Source organism: Rattus norvegicus, chromosome 20, assembly GCF_036323735.1.
Source record: "Rattus norvegicus strain BN/NHsdMcwi chromosome 20, GRCr8, whole genome shotgun sequence".
NCBI lineage: Eukaryota > Metazoa > Chordata > Mammalia > Rodentia > Muridae > Rattus > Rattus norvegicus.
In genome coordinates, this window is record NC_086038.1 from 8,494,856 (window position 1) to 8,509,301 (window position 14,446).

At 45.2% G+C, this 14,446-nt stretch overlaps 1 protein-coding gene across 6 annotated transcripts in view; it reads right to left on the minus strand.

Annotated features, from left to right (window-relative positions):
* Positions 1–14,446, minus strand: part of Btbd9 (BTB domain containing 9) — a 357,625-nt gene that overhangs the window by 207,043 nt on the left and 136,136 nt on the right. The window lies entirely within an intron of this gene.

Below are 14,446 nucleotides of genomic sequence, written 5' to 3' on the forward strand. Positions count from 1 at the left end.
CTCAGAAATCACAGTGAGTTCACAAAACTCCACTGGCATCTACCTCTTCTATAAGCAAAATCCTGAGGAAGAAGAAACCAGAGCTCTATCATCAACAAATTGATCATGCTGCCCAAGGGCAACAAAGTGGAAACGACAACAGTGACCAAGCATGGTGAACTTTGCCACAAAAGGATTACTTTATAGATATCTTTTCTCAACAATTAAGATTTCAAAGCAGAAACCATCAGCCTCACTTAGGAAAAGGCACAAACCAAGGAATAAAAGTCTCCACAATTTCTCACACCTTTCTACCAAGAAGGCCGTGCACTCGTGCGTGCATTGTGCCACAGCCTACTGCACTGGAGAAGTTGACCTTGACACAACTGACACGCGGGCGGCACGATCTGAACCACGATGATAACAAACACGGTAAATGGAGCCCGAGGCCAGATGGAGACGCCCGGACACCGGTCCTGGCTCCGTAACATGCAAACCGTCTTTGAGACCTGCATTCCTCCACGGGGCAACCTGTGGTTCGAGTTCAGCTGGCCCAGTGGCAGCTCTGGGCAACCCGACCCGGGGGCGCTGCCCTTGCTGTCCCAGCCAACCATGTCAAGAGCTGTACAGAAGCACGGTGGGACGCAGATGGAGCCTCGGCTCTTCTGCCACCAACTCTCTACACGGGAGTATCACAGGAAGAAACACAAACACTACTTCAAACCTGACATGTGCAATCCTGAACACAACACAGGAAGGAACAAAAAGAGGAGGAGGAGGAGGAGGAGGAGGAGGAGGAGGAGGAGGAGGAGGAGGAGGAGGAAAGAGAAAGTGAGTCACAAAGGGAAGAAGAGGTGAGAGAGGGCAAGGGCAGCACTCCAGTTCATTCCATCTCAAATCAGTGACTGGCAATTACCAAGCAGACAAGCGAGCTCTCGTCCCTTCTCTTTGCTGGCACAGAATCTCTTAATAAAGGGCATTCTAATCAATTCTTTGTTCCCAAGTTTCTATTACAATATTTATGAGGAAATAATTGCTAGAACCACGAGGCCATCTTCATTCACACGCACAGACCATGCAGCAAGAGGAGTTGGGTGTTGGTGCCACGGCTTTCAGAGGTCACAGAAAAGCTGGCTTGCATTCAGGAGCGTGTGTCTGGGATAGGGAAGGAACGCAAAACCAAAACAAGTTAAGGGCCAGACATGTTCAGTTTGTAGAACAGAGAAGCCTTCTCATACCTCAAGAGTGCTCACATGGTTAAGACCTATAATCGTGTGCTGAAGCAGTGGGCGAAATAGACCGAAATTTCCGTTCAATACAAGAAGAGTTTATACCCACCAGGTCCATTAAGCACAGAACTGGCCATCTCAGAAAGCAGTGCCAGTTTGTTTGTTTGTTTTTTTTTTTTTAAACGGGAGACAGCGATGTAGCAGAGATGCATTAGGAGTCTCAACACTGACTGAATGTTTAGAATGAGGCCCAAAACAAACTGAGTAAGAATTACCAGAGCATCCATTAGGAAACATATGGTCAGATTGGGCATGCTGTGCAGCCTGGCTCTTGGAAGGCAGAGGCAGGAAGATCTGTGGGTTTGATGCCAGCCTGATCTATAAAACAATCCCACTGACAGCCGGGGCTACACAGAGAAACCCTGTCTTGAAAATCAAATGAGCAAACACGGCAGACGTGCACACGCACATGCACACATGCACAGACGTAGCCAAGGGGAGTAACACCCTGAGTCCAGTCTCCTCAGTTACTGGGCTCTCCACGTAGTTCTCATGTACTTGACTGAGGAGGAGGCGAGGCTGGGTGACCTGTGGAGCTCTGTCCTCTCTTCAGCTTTGCTCAGCTCTAGCCTGAGGTCAAGGGGTCCCCTTCCCTGGGTTCCCTTAAATAACCACCTATCTGTCTGCTCACCCAAGCTTCAGCCTCAGCATCCATCTTTAACCACAATGTCCTCTACTTGTGGCATGTGTCATGTCGTCAAGCACTCTTGATCCCCACTTGACCCTTCTTTTCCACTTCCGCCTAGTACTGACTGCTCTGTGGGAAGCTACAATCTGGACGGTCAGCACCGCGTTCCTAATAATAAAAACCAGAGGTCTCTGTCCTTACACTTGAAAGGAGGCTCAGTTTGTGTGTCTTTAAATACCGTATATGGTCTATTTGAAAAGACCTAGCTGAGCTTTCCATTGTAAATACCGTAAGAATCACAAAGACTGGCAGCCCTCCCTCCTTCAGAAGCACTCAGGGCTATGGAAAGGCTCCTGCCCAGGATGTGTAGCTAGAGGCAGCCCTGTGCCACCCTCTCCCCACAACACTTCTAATAGCGGCCATTAACCAGGCCCACCAACCTATGTCCTCTGCGTGCTGCCCTTTGATTATGGTTTCATTTTCCCTATGGTCAATCAAGGACCCCAAAGCCCAAAAAGGTCAAGTAACTCATTTTCTAAGGTCAGAACATTATAAAGAGATTCGTGCAGAGAACGAGCCATGTTTATTCGGTTCTGATGCCAACATGCCACTCCCTGTACGATGGGACTTCTGAACAACACCAACCGCTCCAAACCTCCAAACTGAAATGTACGCCTACCTCATGCTGTGGCTCAGCAGAATAAGCCCACTGCTCCTGTTCTGAGTGTATTGAAAGAGAATCAACAGAGGCTGGGAAGGCGATTAAAGACGTAACAGTTTAGGCACTCGGCCAATAATGGGCTGCCCCAGCCGGATGTGGGCAAGGAGGAGAGACAAGGATAGCAGACATCATAAGAGGAATTGAAGTAACCTGGCAATGTTTGAAACATCTGAAGGAAGGGAAAAGGATCCAAGCTGATCTAAATTATATGTCTGTGTGACCATGAAGCAAAAAGAGTGCCATGAGCTGAAAATAGAGAAGACAAAATTTATGGGGAAGGAATGATAAATCTGACACAATTGTTGGAATAAAACAACAGTGTGACCCAGATAAAGAAAGGGAACATCTTTTGAATTTACCTGTTTTCAAAACAAGAATAAAAATGTGCCTGTTTTACTCCTGAAGATGACAATTATACCAATGAAAAGGATGTCAGCTCACTGAGAAAGCAGGCCTGGGACCTAGGTAAACACCCTGGTGGCTCCTGCCTGCAGCCCCTTTCTCCTCCACAGCCCGTGAAGGAGGTGGTAACAGGTCTCATCCATTTAGGTGGAAAGCATGTGGCTGGTCCTTCATGGGACGACCAGAGACAATTGTCTGAGTGAAAATGTATGCAAAGTGACAGATTAGTGGTCGTTTCACATCAGCAGGGCTTCGTGACCCATCATTTTATACCGACTACTAATAGAGTGTGGTATTAGAATTTGAAAGGGAACAACAAGCCAGCGCTCTCCCTGTAGAATGCATTGTACCCTTTCAGCCATTATGGGTTTCATTACAGATGTCTACTCCAAGGCATTACTCTTTGTTTTATTTTCAAACTGTGGCCCATACTTTGAAAATGGCTTTCTGGGAAACCTCCACATTTGCATGAATTCAAAGGAAGCCCTGTCCTGTATCTGCGGCCATCATTGTGTTCGGGAGCCTGTTACATGTTTTATGGGTTAGGATGTGATTAATAATGGACTCCACTACACTTCCATAGACATATACCATCAGTAAGCCTGTCAATATACACATGAAGAATGCCTTTAGAGATCTGCTTTTACAACTGTTTAGTGGGACCTCCTAGAAGAGAAGGACGAGGTGGATGCGGACACAGCTCAGCTAGGTCCCGGCCCTCTGCTGCAGGGCAGCCTGGCCAAGCTCTTGAGTGAGGGTGGCTCTCTACACGGCTCCTCCCTCCCCTTTCCACAGCAAAGACGCTCCCATTTCACCCCAAGCCTAGGAAACAAGACGGAGTTTCCTGCTCAACCCAATGACTGCTGAACAACCAATGACGTTGCTGTTAGTGAAAAAACATTTGGGACACAGTGTCAAGTGTTGTGGAAATGCTGACACATTTGAAATCCAACCGTGTATCTGGGATAATCACAGGACAGCGCTGTACACACCAGGTCATGCCTTGGTCCGGCTAAAGTGGCTCCTTTGTTGTTGGAGATAACAGAGAAGTAAGTGCTGGGCTGACTTTGAAAGGCAACTAAACGAAGGGGGCAGATAACGCCTGGCATCTGGTATACTGCAAAATGGAAACCTCAAGCGAGCAGGCTTCGGTTCCGGTAACTAAGCTAGCATTCCCACAATGCACTACTTAGTGAGAAAGACCCTACCACTGCCAGAGTCATTTCACTGAAAATGAGCACAAAGTATTAAAAAAATGGGGAAATACTGTAAGACTATACTTATTATTATTATTATAGTTTTCTTATTGTAAGACTATACTTAATATAAGATTTTTGAGACAAAAAAACTTAAATTCATGTACAGAATGCTGGACACAAAGCACTAAAATCACCTCTGTCTTTGGAAAGTTTTAATTTTTCCATAGTGGCTTTATAAAAACATCATGACTATGAAATTAAAGGCTGCATATTCATAACAAAATGAAGCCTCATTCATTCGGCCAATCTCAGTTTAAAAACAGAAAGTGCCAGTGCAGTATCATTAGGTTAAAGACTGCCACTGCCACCTGAGCTGCCCAGGAGAAACTGGCACGTGCTGCCGCCAAGCACCTCTGTTCTGGAAAGAGGGAGAAAAGCTAATTTTTCTCAGCCTGGCAGTAAACCAACAATAATGAATGGAAATACTTGACAATGACAGAAAAGTGCTGGCCTAGAACTCACAGGGCTGCCACGTCTAACTCATGGGGCTGCCCATGTCTAAGACTGTGTTAACATATGGCCAACACGATTAACCCTTCCATGTACCGTATCGAGATTAAAGAAGCAAAGACTGACCACTTATCATTCACTCCCCCACAGCAACCACAAAATTATCCCAGTACCCCAGGCACACCCTTGAATTGTCTTTTGGGAGGGAAAGTCTCCCTCCACCTCTGTCCCTGACAAGCAATGATTTGTCTTCCATTGCAGACGCTTCTTTTTCACAAAAATGTATGCATGAGACCACTCTACATGCAGCCTTTCCAAGCTTGCGTGCGTCCTTGGCCTTGCATGACCCCTCTGAGGACCTGTCCAGTTGTGTCTTCTGCAGTGATATGCCACACCTCATCAATGGACCACAGCTGAGCGACTGAATGGGAGGAGGTCCAAGAATCGCAGTCCTCTCTGGTCAACTTGTAAATTTTTTTACTCTAAGCATCCTTCTGAGGTTTCTGAGTGAACGACATTTACATTTGTCTAACACAAAATAGCAGGGTCAGATATAAGTGAGTGTTTATTCTATAAGAAACTGTCAAACGGTTTCGCGAAGTGGCTATTTTTGCATTCCTACCAACAGTATATGAAAACTTTAGTTGTTCTCTCCCCGTGCTTCTAGATATGGTGGTCTGGGTTATTTTCAAAGAGTGATTGCATGGTATAAGAGTGTCGATGGGTAACTTGGGTGTCTCATTTCAATCTGCATCAATAACAAAATGGTGGACATCTTCCAGCGTATTTAGTTACCACCTGGATACTGCCTCTAGTGAGCCTGCGCTAACCTCTGGCCTAACAACTAAACATGGTGAGAACAGGGGTGGACAGACAGCTCACTAATACAAGTGAGGCCCCGACACAGGCTAGCACGCACACACACACACACACGCACACACGCACGCACGCACGCACACATGCACGAACGCACATACGCACACACACCTCCAAAGCCAGGTAGCCTGGTTACTCACTGTTGGGTTTTGAGACTTTGTATATTCTGGCTATCAATCCTGTGCCATATATTTGATTTGCAGATATTTTTCTCTTTGAATAGTGTTCCTTAACATATCTTCTTGAGTATCAGCTTTTTAAAACCCCAATTCCCTGGCTCAAATCTTTTACCACATCCTTCCATGAAATCGCATGGCATGGCATTATAATGAACATGGTGTAAGACAAAAACATGGCGTTTTGATAAAGACAGAGATAGGGACAGACTGCCAGAGATAAGGCTTCAACTAAGACGCAAATCAGAAGGGTCTGGAGAGAAGAGCATCAAGGAGAGAGAAGGAAGCAAGCAAAAGCCCCAAGCTGAGGAAGCTCGGCAAGAAGAGAAGGCAGTACATCCAGGCTGGGGCTCAGAGAGGGAGGCAGGATGGGACGAGGGTGAGAAAAGTCAACGGAGTCAGAGCCTGAGCCTCTGAAGCTCCGTCCTGGAGCGGACTGACGGAGAGGAGCGAGTGTGTCTGGCTACTAGGAAAAAAATATCACTGGAGGCAAACATGTACGAACCAGTACATGTACAATGGCAGCACATGGTGTGGTATCAACCGGAGCCGAGGGAGCCAAGGTGAGTCTTGCTGCTAAAGCCAGAAAGACTCACAATGGACTGATTTTAGTGTGGACATTGGAAAGCAAGGAAGATGGGCTGAGAGTGACCTCTGGAATTAGAGGTCAAGCACTAGAATGAGCCATTGTGGCATTTACTGTGATGGAAAGGAACTGGCGAGAGGAGGGAAGAGTCCCCCACTCACTTGGGACATGCTCAATTTGAAATGTTTCACGTACATCCCAACAGATTTCTAGACAATGGTTGGAACACAAAGAACAGCCTGGGAAAGAGAGATAAACGTGAGAGCTAGAAGCATGGATGTGCTGAAGAAAGGGGCCCGCTCTGGCACACCATCAAAGGAAAACGTGATACACCCCAGGAGTCATTTCACATGTCTCCCCACGCCCCTCCTGCCCCAACCCGGGCTGTAAACCCTTCTAGCACACCCACCATGCCCCTTTCCTAACTGTGCCTAACAAAGCATGGTGCCCGGTGTGCAACAAGCATTGTGGGGTCACACAGCTTGACAACAGAGTGTGCAGTGGTGCATGGACTCCCCAAGGAGACTGTGACGTAAGAGATGACTTTAAATACCAAGTCTCCAGTGCCCACAATGGGCAGTGAGACTCTCACCCACTAGGAATCCTTAAAAGAAGCTGCCCATCACCGCAGAGCCAACTCAGAGGACTCTCATTGCTACTGAGTTTCATTCCTATCTTCAAAACCAGCTCTCCCCTTTTGTGAGCATTTACAAGATACAAGGCTCAGAGCACCGGGCTAAACTGAGACTACCTTTGGATGTCAGACCCGGGTAGGAATAGCCTGCTGGTGTCCCTAGGAATGCTGAGGATCCGATAGTCCCTGCCACTGCTGCCTTGAGTTCCTTTGGGAATGACTAAAAGACTCGGAAGGAGCCGAGCCACAAGCCCAAGGTAATCCAAGCCGGATCCTAGGCTGTCTTTCTCAGCTTTACTGAAGGAGCAAGAACTCACCCAAGCAATGCCTAGGAGCAGAGGTCCTAGCAGGAGAGGCCCCATCGAGGCTGAAATCGCTGCTTGGTTTGCTTGGGAAACTACAGCAGCGTAGTTCTATATAAACGCATAAAACTCGGCAGGAGCCACAACAAGGTCATCCTGATTATCTGGGAAATGGAGTCTGGCAACTTAGCATTGCATACAGGATGACAAGCTGAGAGTTAACAAACGAGTGTACATACCCTTATGAGCTTAGTGTTTTAAGTATATAGCACTAACTTCTATTAAAGGTATTATTGCAAAACACCCCAGTTACAGTATAGTCATTCTATTAAAAACTCTGCTCTTCTTTTAGAGCAAAGCTACTGTCACTGCACACCCACACCCTGCAGCCGACCTGCACGAGGTGGGCCATATTACTGGTTCTGCGAGTCAACAACCACGTCACTTTCATGCTAACGACTTTATAGGTACAGCCAGCTGTGAGCTGGCGGAGACTGCATCAGCCCGGGTCCACTGAGGCCACTGAGTTCACCATCTCGTTTAGATGTTTAATGTCAACAGGAAACAAACTTGTACTATGCTAAGTTACTAAATTTCTTTCTTGTTATAAAGCATACCTTAGCCCAGCCCTCTGCATGAGCCTTTATCACTTAAAGTCATCCCCACGAGAATGCGCTGCCTGAAGGAGAAATGAGTTCAAAGACTAGTTTGTCTTGGAGAAACCATGTGACGGTGCACAAAGCAGCGTAGTTTACCAGTGTGCCCATCTGCAAAGGCTTACTCTACAGCTGGGGTCAGCATGTGGCCGCGGGGTTCACACGTGAGTGTAACTTACTAAATGGATGCTCCGTGGCTAGCAGCACTGTGCAGTGACTTGGTCATTCCGTTTGCCTCATCCTCACTAGGGAATCGCCTCGAGCAAGTTTAAGATGTACCCAAAGAGCCTAACGCAATGGGGAGTGATGCTGATATTTTCTCAGGGAGTTAATACGTCTGCCTGCACACTAACACATACGTTAAGGGACCTTCCCATCATTACCTGAGCCTCTAAATCCTCTGCAGTAGGCGACACAAGCAACCTTGTTTCCCCTTGTTTCTGCATGCATTTAAGCTCTGTGGTGTTCTTCCTTTTAAAAAAATCACAGCAGCCACCAACAGCTGATCGGAGAGATGATGACCAGTCTGGCCCTCTGCCTCTCCGGCAGCCGACGGCGAGCACGGCGGCGAGCACACTGCTGTTTGTGTTTGTTTGGGAGCATCAGTCTGAGCATCACTATGAGGCTGCAGTTGTCCATTGCTTTCCCCTTTGCAAGAGGAAAGGAGACGATCTACTGGTGTAGTATAACGACAATGGGACACTCTAAACGGAGAGTGAACGTCTGAAAACTGAAGGAAATGGTCCTCTTGCACCACATGGACATCCAGCCAACCCGCAGATTTTCTAACTAATCGTTCATGTCAGATTTTTTTTTTTTTAATCTAGTTGACTTAATAATTGACAGTCTTTAATTTCTGTCACCTAACCACGAGGTAATTAGTTTTTTGCTTCCAGAAATCATCTTTCTTGGGCTCACTAGGAGGGGAATAACATGGTGAGTTTGATGGGCACAGGCCTCTATGGCTCCAGGGTGAAGGCCTCAGGCCCTAAAGTCTCCTGTAGGCTGATTAACCTGAGCTTCAGCGTTCTTTCCCCTAAGGAAAGCCAAGTCCTTAGGGCTTTAATAGCTCCAATGGCTTGTCGCTGCACAAGCTGAGGATGCATAGCTCCACATATGAGCCTCTCCACTGAGCTGTCTCCCTGGTTGCCTCGGAACACTCCTGACCATCCTCTCTCCCCCCACCTCTGCTTCCAATAGATGGTCCTTTCTCCACACTGCTTACTTTAAAGTCTCTGAAACTAGAAAAAAGAACCACAAGGCATTTTAACCAATATAGTTTGCTGGAGGCTTGGCCATATGGCTTTATGTCTATAGTACATTTTCCCTATTGGCAAATAGTACAGGCTGAGTCTCTGTCATCTGAAAGATTTCAGATGTGAGAGGTCCTAAAATTCTTGAGTATGTGCACAAACTATACAAGTTAGGCGTCCATGATTAAAGTAATACAAAGCAAGCTTCCCAGGTGTCATGTTGCTATGACAACGCTCTGGATTTCAGATTTGGGGTGCTCAGGTATGAGGTGCTCTGCCTGACAGTGACTTGTGTCTTGGCTTGTTTCTGCAGCCCTCTGTGGTAGGAACTGGTTTCCTGCTGGGGTATTCACACTGCAGCTGCTTGAGTGTGCACGCTTGCCTGTTCTCCCGAGTAACCCTAGGAGTGCTTCAGCTGTCCTTAAGGACATGCGTGCTCAGTTCTTAAGGAAACTTTCACAGCATGGGAGGCACTCACACCTCTCCATGGCACAGTGCTGAGAGCCAGCGACCTCCACATTCCTGACATTACAAGCTATGGCCTTTGTCCCTTGAAGAAGCCCAACAGATTGACTTGCCATTCACATTTTGTTTTTAATTTTCATCTCCCTGCCGAATAATGACAGTACCTATCTTTCATCCCGTTGTGTTTGAAGTTCTGCTCCAAGCATTTCCAGACAGTGTTTGCTGAACACTCCTCATGCTTTCTAACTACAAGGTTTTAACATCAGATACATGACTTGTGAATATCTTCTCAGCCTGGGACTTGCCTTTAAAATCTTTAAAAAGTATTTTTAAAGGACCTAAAAGTTTTACATTTTGATGAAGTCCAGTGTGGCGATTTTTCTGATGTATGAACGATGCTTTAACTGCTGTGTCTATAAACTTGGCTCAAGCCTTTCTCTTAAGTCTCATTCTTCCTCATAGAAGTTTTATAATTTTAAAAGATCTATATTTAGATCAGTGGTCCACTTTGAGATCATTTCTGTCTGTGGAAAAGAGCTGAATTTGGTGGGAAGAAAGATCTTCCATTTTTCTACTGAAATGCCTCTCACCAGCTGTGTGTGATGCGGGTCTACTTCGAGGCACTCTGTTGTGTCCTGTTAGCTTTTATGATACCAACACACTGTTTAATAAAGTAACCCTATAATAAAGCAAAGTCAGGCAATGCGAAGGCACCAATTCTGTTCTTATCTCAAAGTTGTTTTGACTAATTAATGTTTTTCTGTGTTTGCATGTTTTAAACCAGCATGTCTTTTTCTTCAAAATACCTTTGAAGATTTTACTTAGGACCCCGTTTAATCTATAGATAAAGCTGCAGAAAGCTGGCACTCTCATGAGCAAATCTTAAGCCCTGCAGACAGGTTCTATCTCGCTCCGTCTGCATCTTGGACCTCGGGATTGTTTGTTTTGTGATCCTCAGTTTCATACAGATCTTCTGTCATTTTTATTTGCTCAGAATTTTGGCTTTTATTGGCACAATGCTTAAATGGTATTTTTAAAAGTTCAATTACTGATTTACACTCTGCAGCCTTGTTAAATTCATTTAGTTATTTGACTTAACTGTTTTCCAGACTCCATTGTTCTACATACATGGTTGTTTAAGTTTATTGCAGTGATAAATCACCCTGACCAACGCAACTTACAGAAGGATGAGCTGATTTGAGCTTACAGTTCTAGAGAGAGAGGGTCTGGGAGGCAGAGTAGCACACAGTAAACCACACCAGGAAGCATGGGAGGACTGGAAACACCCTGTGGTTCTGGAAATTCAAAGTCCAAGCCAAGGACTTGCTCTAGCAGGATCACACCAACAACTGTAGCAACTGGGCACAAGACTTCAAAAACCTGAGCCTATGAGGGACATTCTCATTTAAAGAGTCATATAACGTATGGTAACTATTTTTCTACTTTTCCAGTGTGGGTGTTCTTTAAAATTACCTTGCTTACAACAGCTACAATTTCCAGTATAACATCAGTCGGAGACCACAAGAATGGCTTTTCCTGACCCACAGAGGAAGCTTTTTAATCTTTCCTGTTGAATATTGTTAGCTGGTAGGTTTAAGATATTCCTTTCATCATTTTAAGACGTTTATGGGTTTTCTTTTTTGCTTTTGTTTTTTAGTTCTCATTAGTTGGTATTGCTTATTGGAAAAGAGGGTGAATTTTATAAAATTATTTCTGCTTTTATTGGGATGACTACATAACCATTAGTATGTGTTATGGACTTGACTGTGCCCCCCCTTCAAATTCACAGACTGCAAGTGCAGACCTCAAGATGCACATGAACATGGAATGTTTAAGGAATAACTGAGTTAAATGGGCTGTTAAATTTGCTGGAGCAAACTCCTGTGCCAGTAAGAGGAGGGGAGTGGACACGGGCAGCCACTCACAGAGGAGAGTGCTGCACAGGCCTGAGGAGACATCACCTGTCCACACCCTCATTCTGGAACTCCTAACCTTCAGTGATCTACCTGTGATCTCATGGTATGACGGCCCTTCAAACAGACACTGCTAGCTAATGTGCTAAGTGACATGAGTCCATTTTTAATATAAAATCACTCTTGAAGTCTAGGTGGAAAGAAACCCGTGTGGCTCTGATAGCTTGTCCTTATGACTTAGTCAGATTTAATCTGCTAATATATTGTTAATTTTTATCCCACGAAGGATATCAGTCTCTCATTTGCTTTTTCTGTATTAACCTTTTCTGCTTTTGGGATTGGGTGGTGCTACTTTACCCTACTGCTATTCTACATATATTTTTTTCTAGAAGAGTGTGTATAGAGTTGGCATTGTTTCTTCCTGAAATATTAGTAGAACTCAGCAGTGAAGCCATCAGGGCCTGGAGTTTCTATGTTGAAATGCTTTTAGTTTTATATTCAATTTCACTAACCAATAGAGCAACTCTATTTATCTCTTCCTGGGTGACTTAAGTACTTTTTGTCTTTCAATAAATATGAAATAAATTACACCCAATTATTATTGGCTAGCATAATGTTGTTTGTAATACCTTATTTTTCTTTCAATATATGTACACTTATTTATATCCACTTCTCTAAAGGTGACTGGAGAGCTCCTGAGTTCTCCATTTTTTTCCCTTAAGGACAGGCTTTTTAAAAAAATTTTTTTTCTTACTGTTTACTTATAGCCTTGAACTAGAGCTTCAAAATATATTGCTATAGGTACAAAACATTTACAAAAAATACATAAATATCTTGAGCATGTACTCTACTAATAGCTTACTTCTTTTTTTGAGCACAGAGTCTGTTTACTATCCTCGAACTTGCTGTGTAGACCAGGCTGGCACTGAACTCATAGAGATCTGCCTGCCTCTGCCTCCAGAGCGCTAGGATTAAAGATACACTCCACTAAGCCTTGTTAACAGCTTACTGTTTTAAAGCACAAAACTCAAAGGAAAATCAAGTGGAGAGGTAGGACAGTGCTAAGACCCAAAGAAAATAGTACTCTGGGTAAAGAGAGGACAGAAGGGGGAGGGAAGGCAGAGGGGGAGGAGAGGAAGAGGGGGTCCTAATGTCACCTATGAAAGACAACCATGATAGCTATAGGGAAGAATCTTATTTCTTTAGCTTTGTTTCCTTTACCTTGGCTTCACCACACACATCCTGGGAAGGGGTCCCTAACACATGTGAACAAACATAGCATGATCTGTTTCTGACCATAGGCTAGGTCAACAACTCTGCACATGAATCTCATTAATAAATCCAATGTAAAAGTCACAGAAATTACCTTTATGTGCATCGGGCGACAATACTAATTTAGATATTAGCAAGAAATACTAATTTAACTTCATTTAACTCCACCCACAGATAGAAGAAAATAAGAAAGCAGTTTAACTCGACCCATAGGTACAAGAAACCCTGCTATGAACAGTTGACTGCACCCACACATACAGTACAGAAATCTCTTCACAATTCCCATCCTCATCCATGGCACCACCTTGTGGCCCCAGAAGCCCACCCTACTGTACAGGAGAGCTCTCCCACTGTCACTACCACCTCCACCCAAACAAAGCAACGAGCTTTTGCTGGCATTGGGTCTAGCATGTCCCAAGTATCAATTCACCAAAAGGAAAGGAGTGTGTCCTGTCACCCTGATTTATCTGGCTCTAGACCTTCCTACACTACACTCAGTCGCCTTTAAGCCTCCCTCTCTACCCTCGTCCAGTTGAGCTCGACTGCCCAGGCCGCAGGTTCTTTTGCTAAGATGCCTGAGGAATCTGTTCCTTCCTGCGCATCTCCACGGCCCAGACGCACCATCAGGTGGCGTTCACTAAGGCACACAAGCGTACAGCAGACCTTAGTTTTCTATCCATTGTGCAAAACAACCTTCTGAGTTCTACTCTGTACACCGTCCACCTCTCCCTCCAAGCCACATTCCTCCTGGCTTGCAGAGCGTCTTTGGAAAGCTGTCATGCCTGGGCCATTTCCTAGTTTCCAAGCCCCATGGATCAGCTGTCATGTTAACTCTACTCCTATTAGCAGGGCACATCCAAGGCTCTCGAGTCCAACGCCCATGTGGACACCAGCCTTCTTCCCACATCATACAGAACACATTACAGTTGAACAGAAGTGCATCCCATTTCCTGAATATGTTCCTTCCCACCCATTAACTCTTGCCAAAAACATGTTTATTTGCCTCTTCTGCCTAAATCTATGCAGCCCATCTTCCAAGACAGGGTGTAAATACATTTTTGGAAGCTTCCTCTTATCATCATTGAAACATGATCTTCCTGCCTCTAGAAGTCTGGAACATCCGGTACTTTTGTGCCCACAACCCAGCTTTTGCTTGGATGATTTTGCATCTGTCGATTTCAGAGGCCCCCAAAGGCAAGAGTCGTGTCCTAGTCTCCTTGGTGGCTCTCAGGGTTCCTGTCAGGGGCTTTACTATTCCACCCATGAGAGAAGAGCCCTCAGTCTACACAGACACTAGAACATTCAGTCTGTGAAATAACCACAACCCATATACATGAAACGTAAAGCACTTCCCAGTAACAATGTTTCAATACTACTCAGAGGCCCTTGACTCTCTCAGCAAAGCTCCCTTCAGCCTTCCCTCCCACCCAAAACATGGAACTTTTGCTAATCGTGTATGGAAGGAAGCATCCCAACAGAATGGATTAAGGGACTGTGGAGAAATGTCAAGTAGACCCGTTCCTTTGTAAGACACTGAAGAGAAACGAGGGTGGAGGCTCAGAAATGCACAAATGGCCAGCATTCC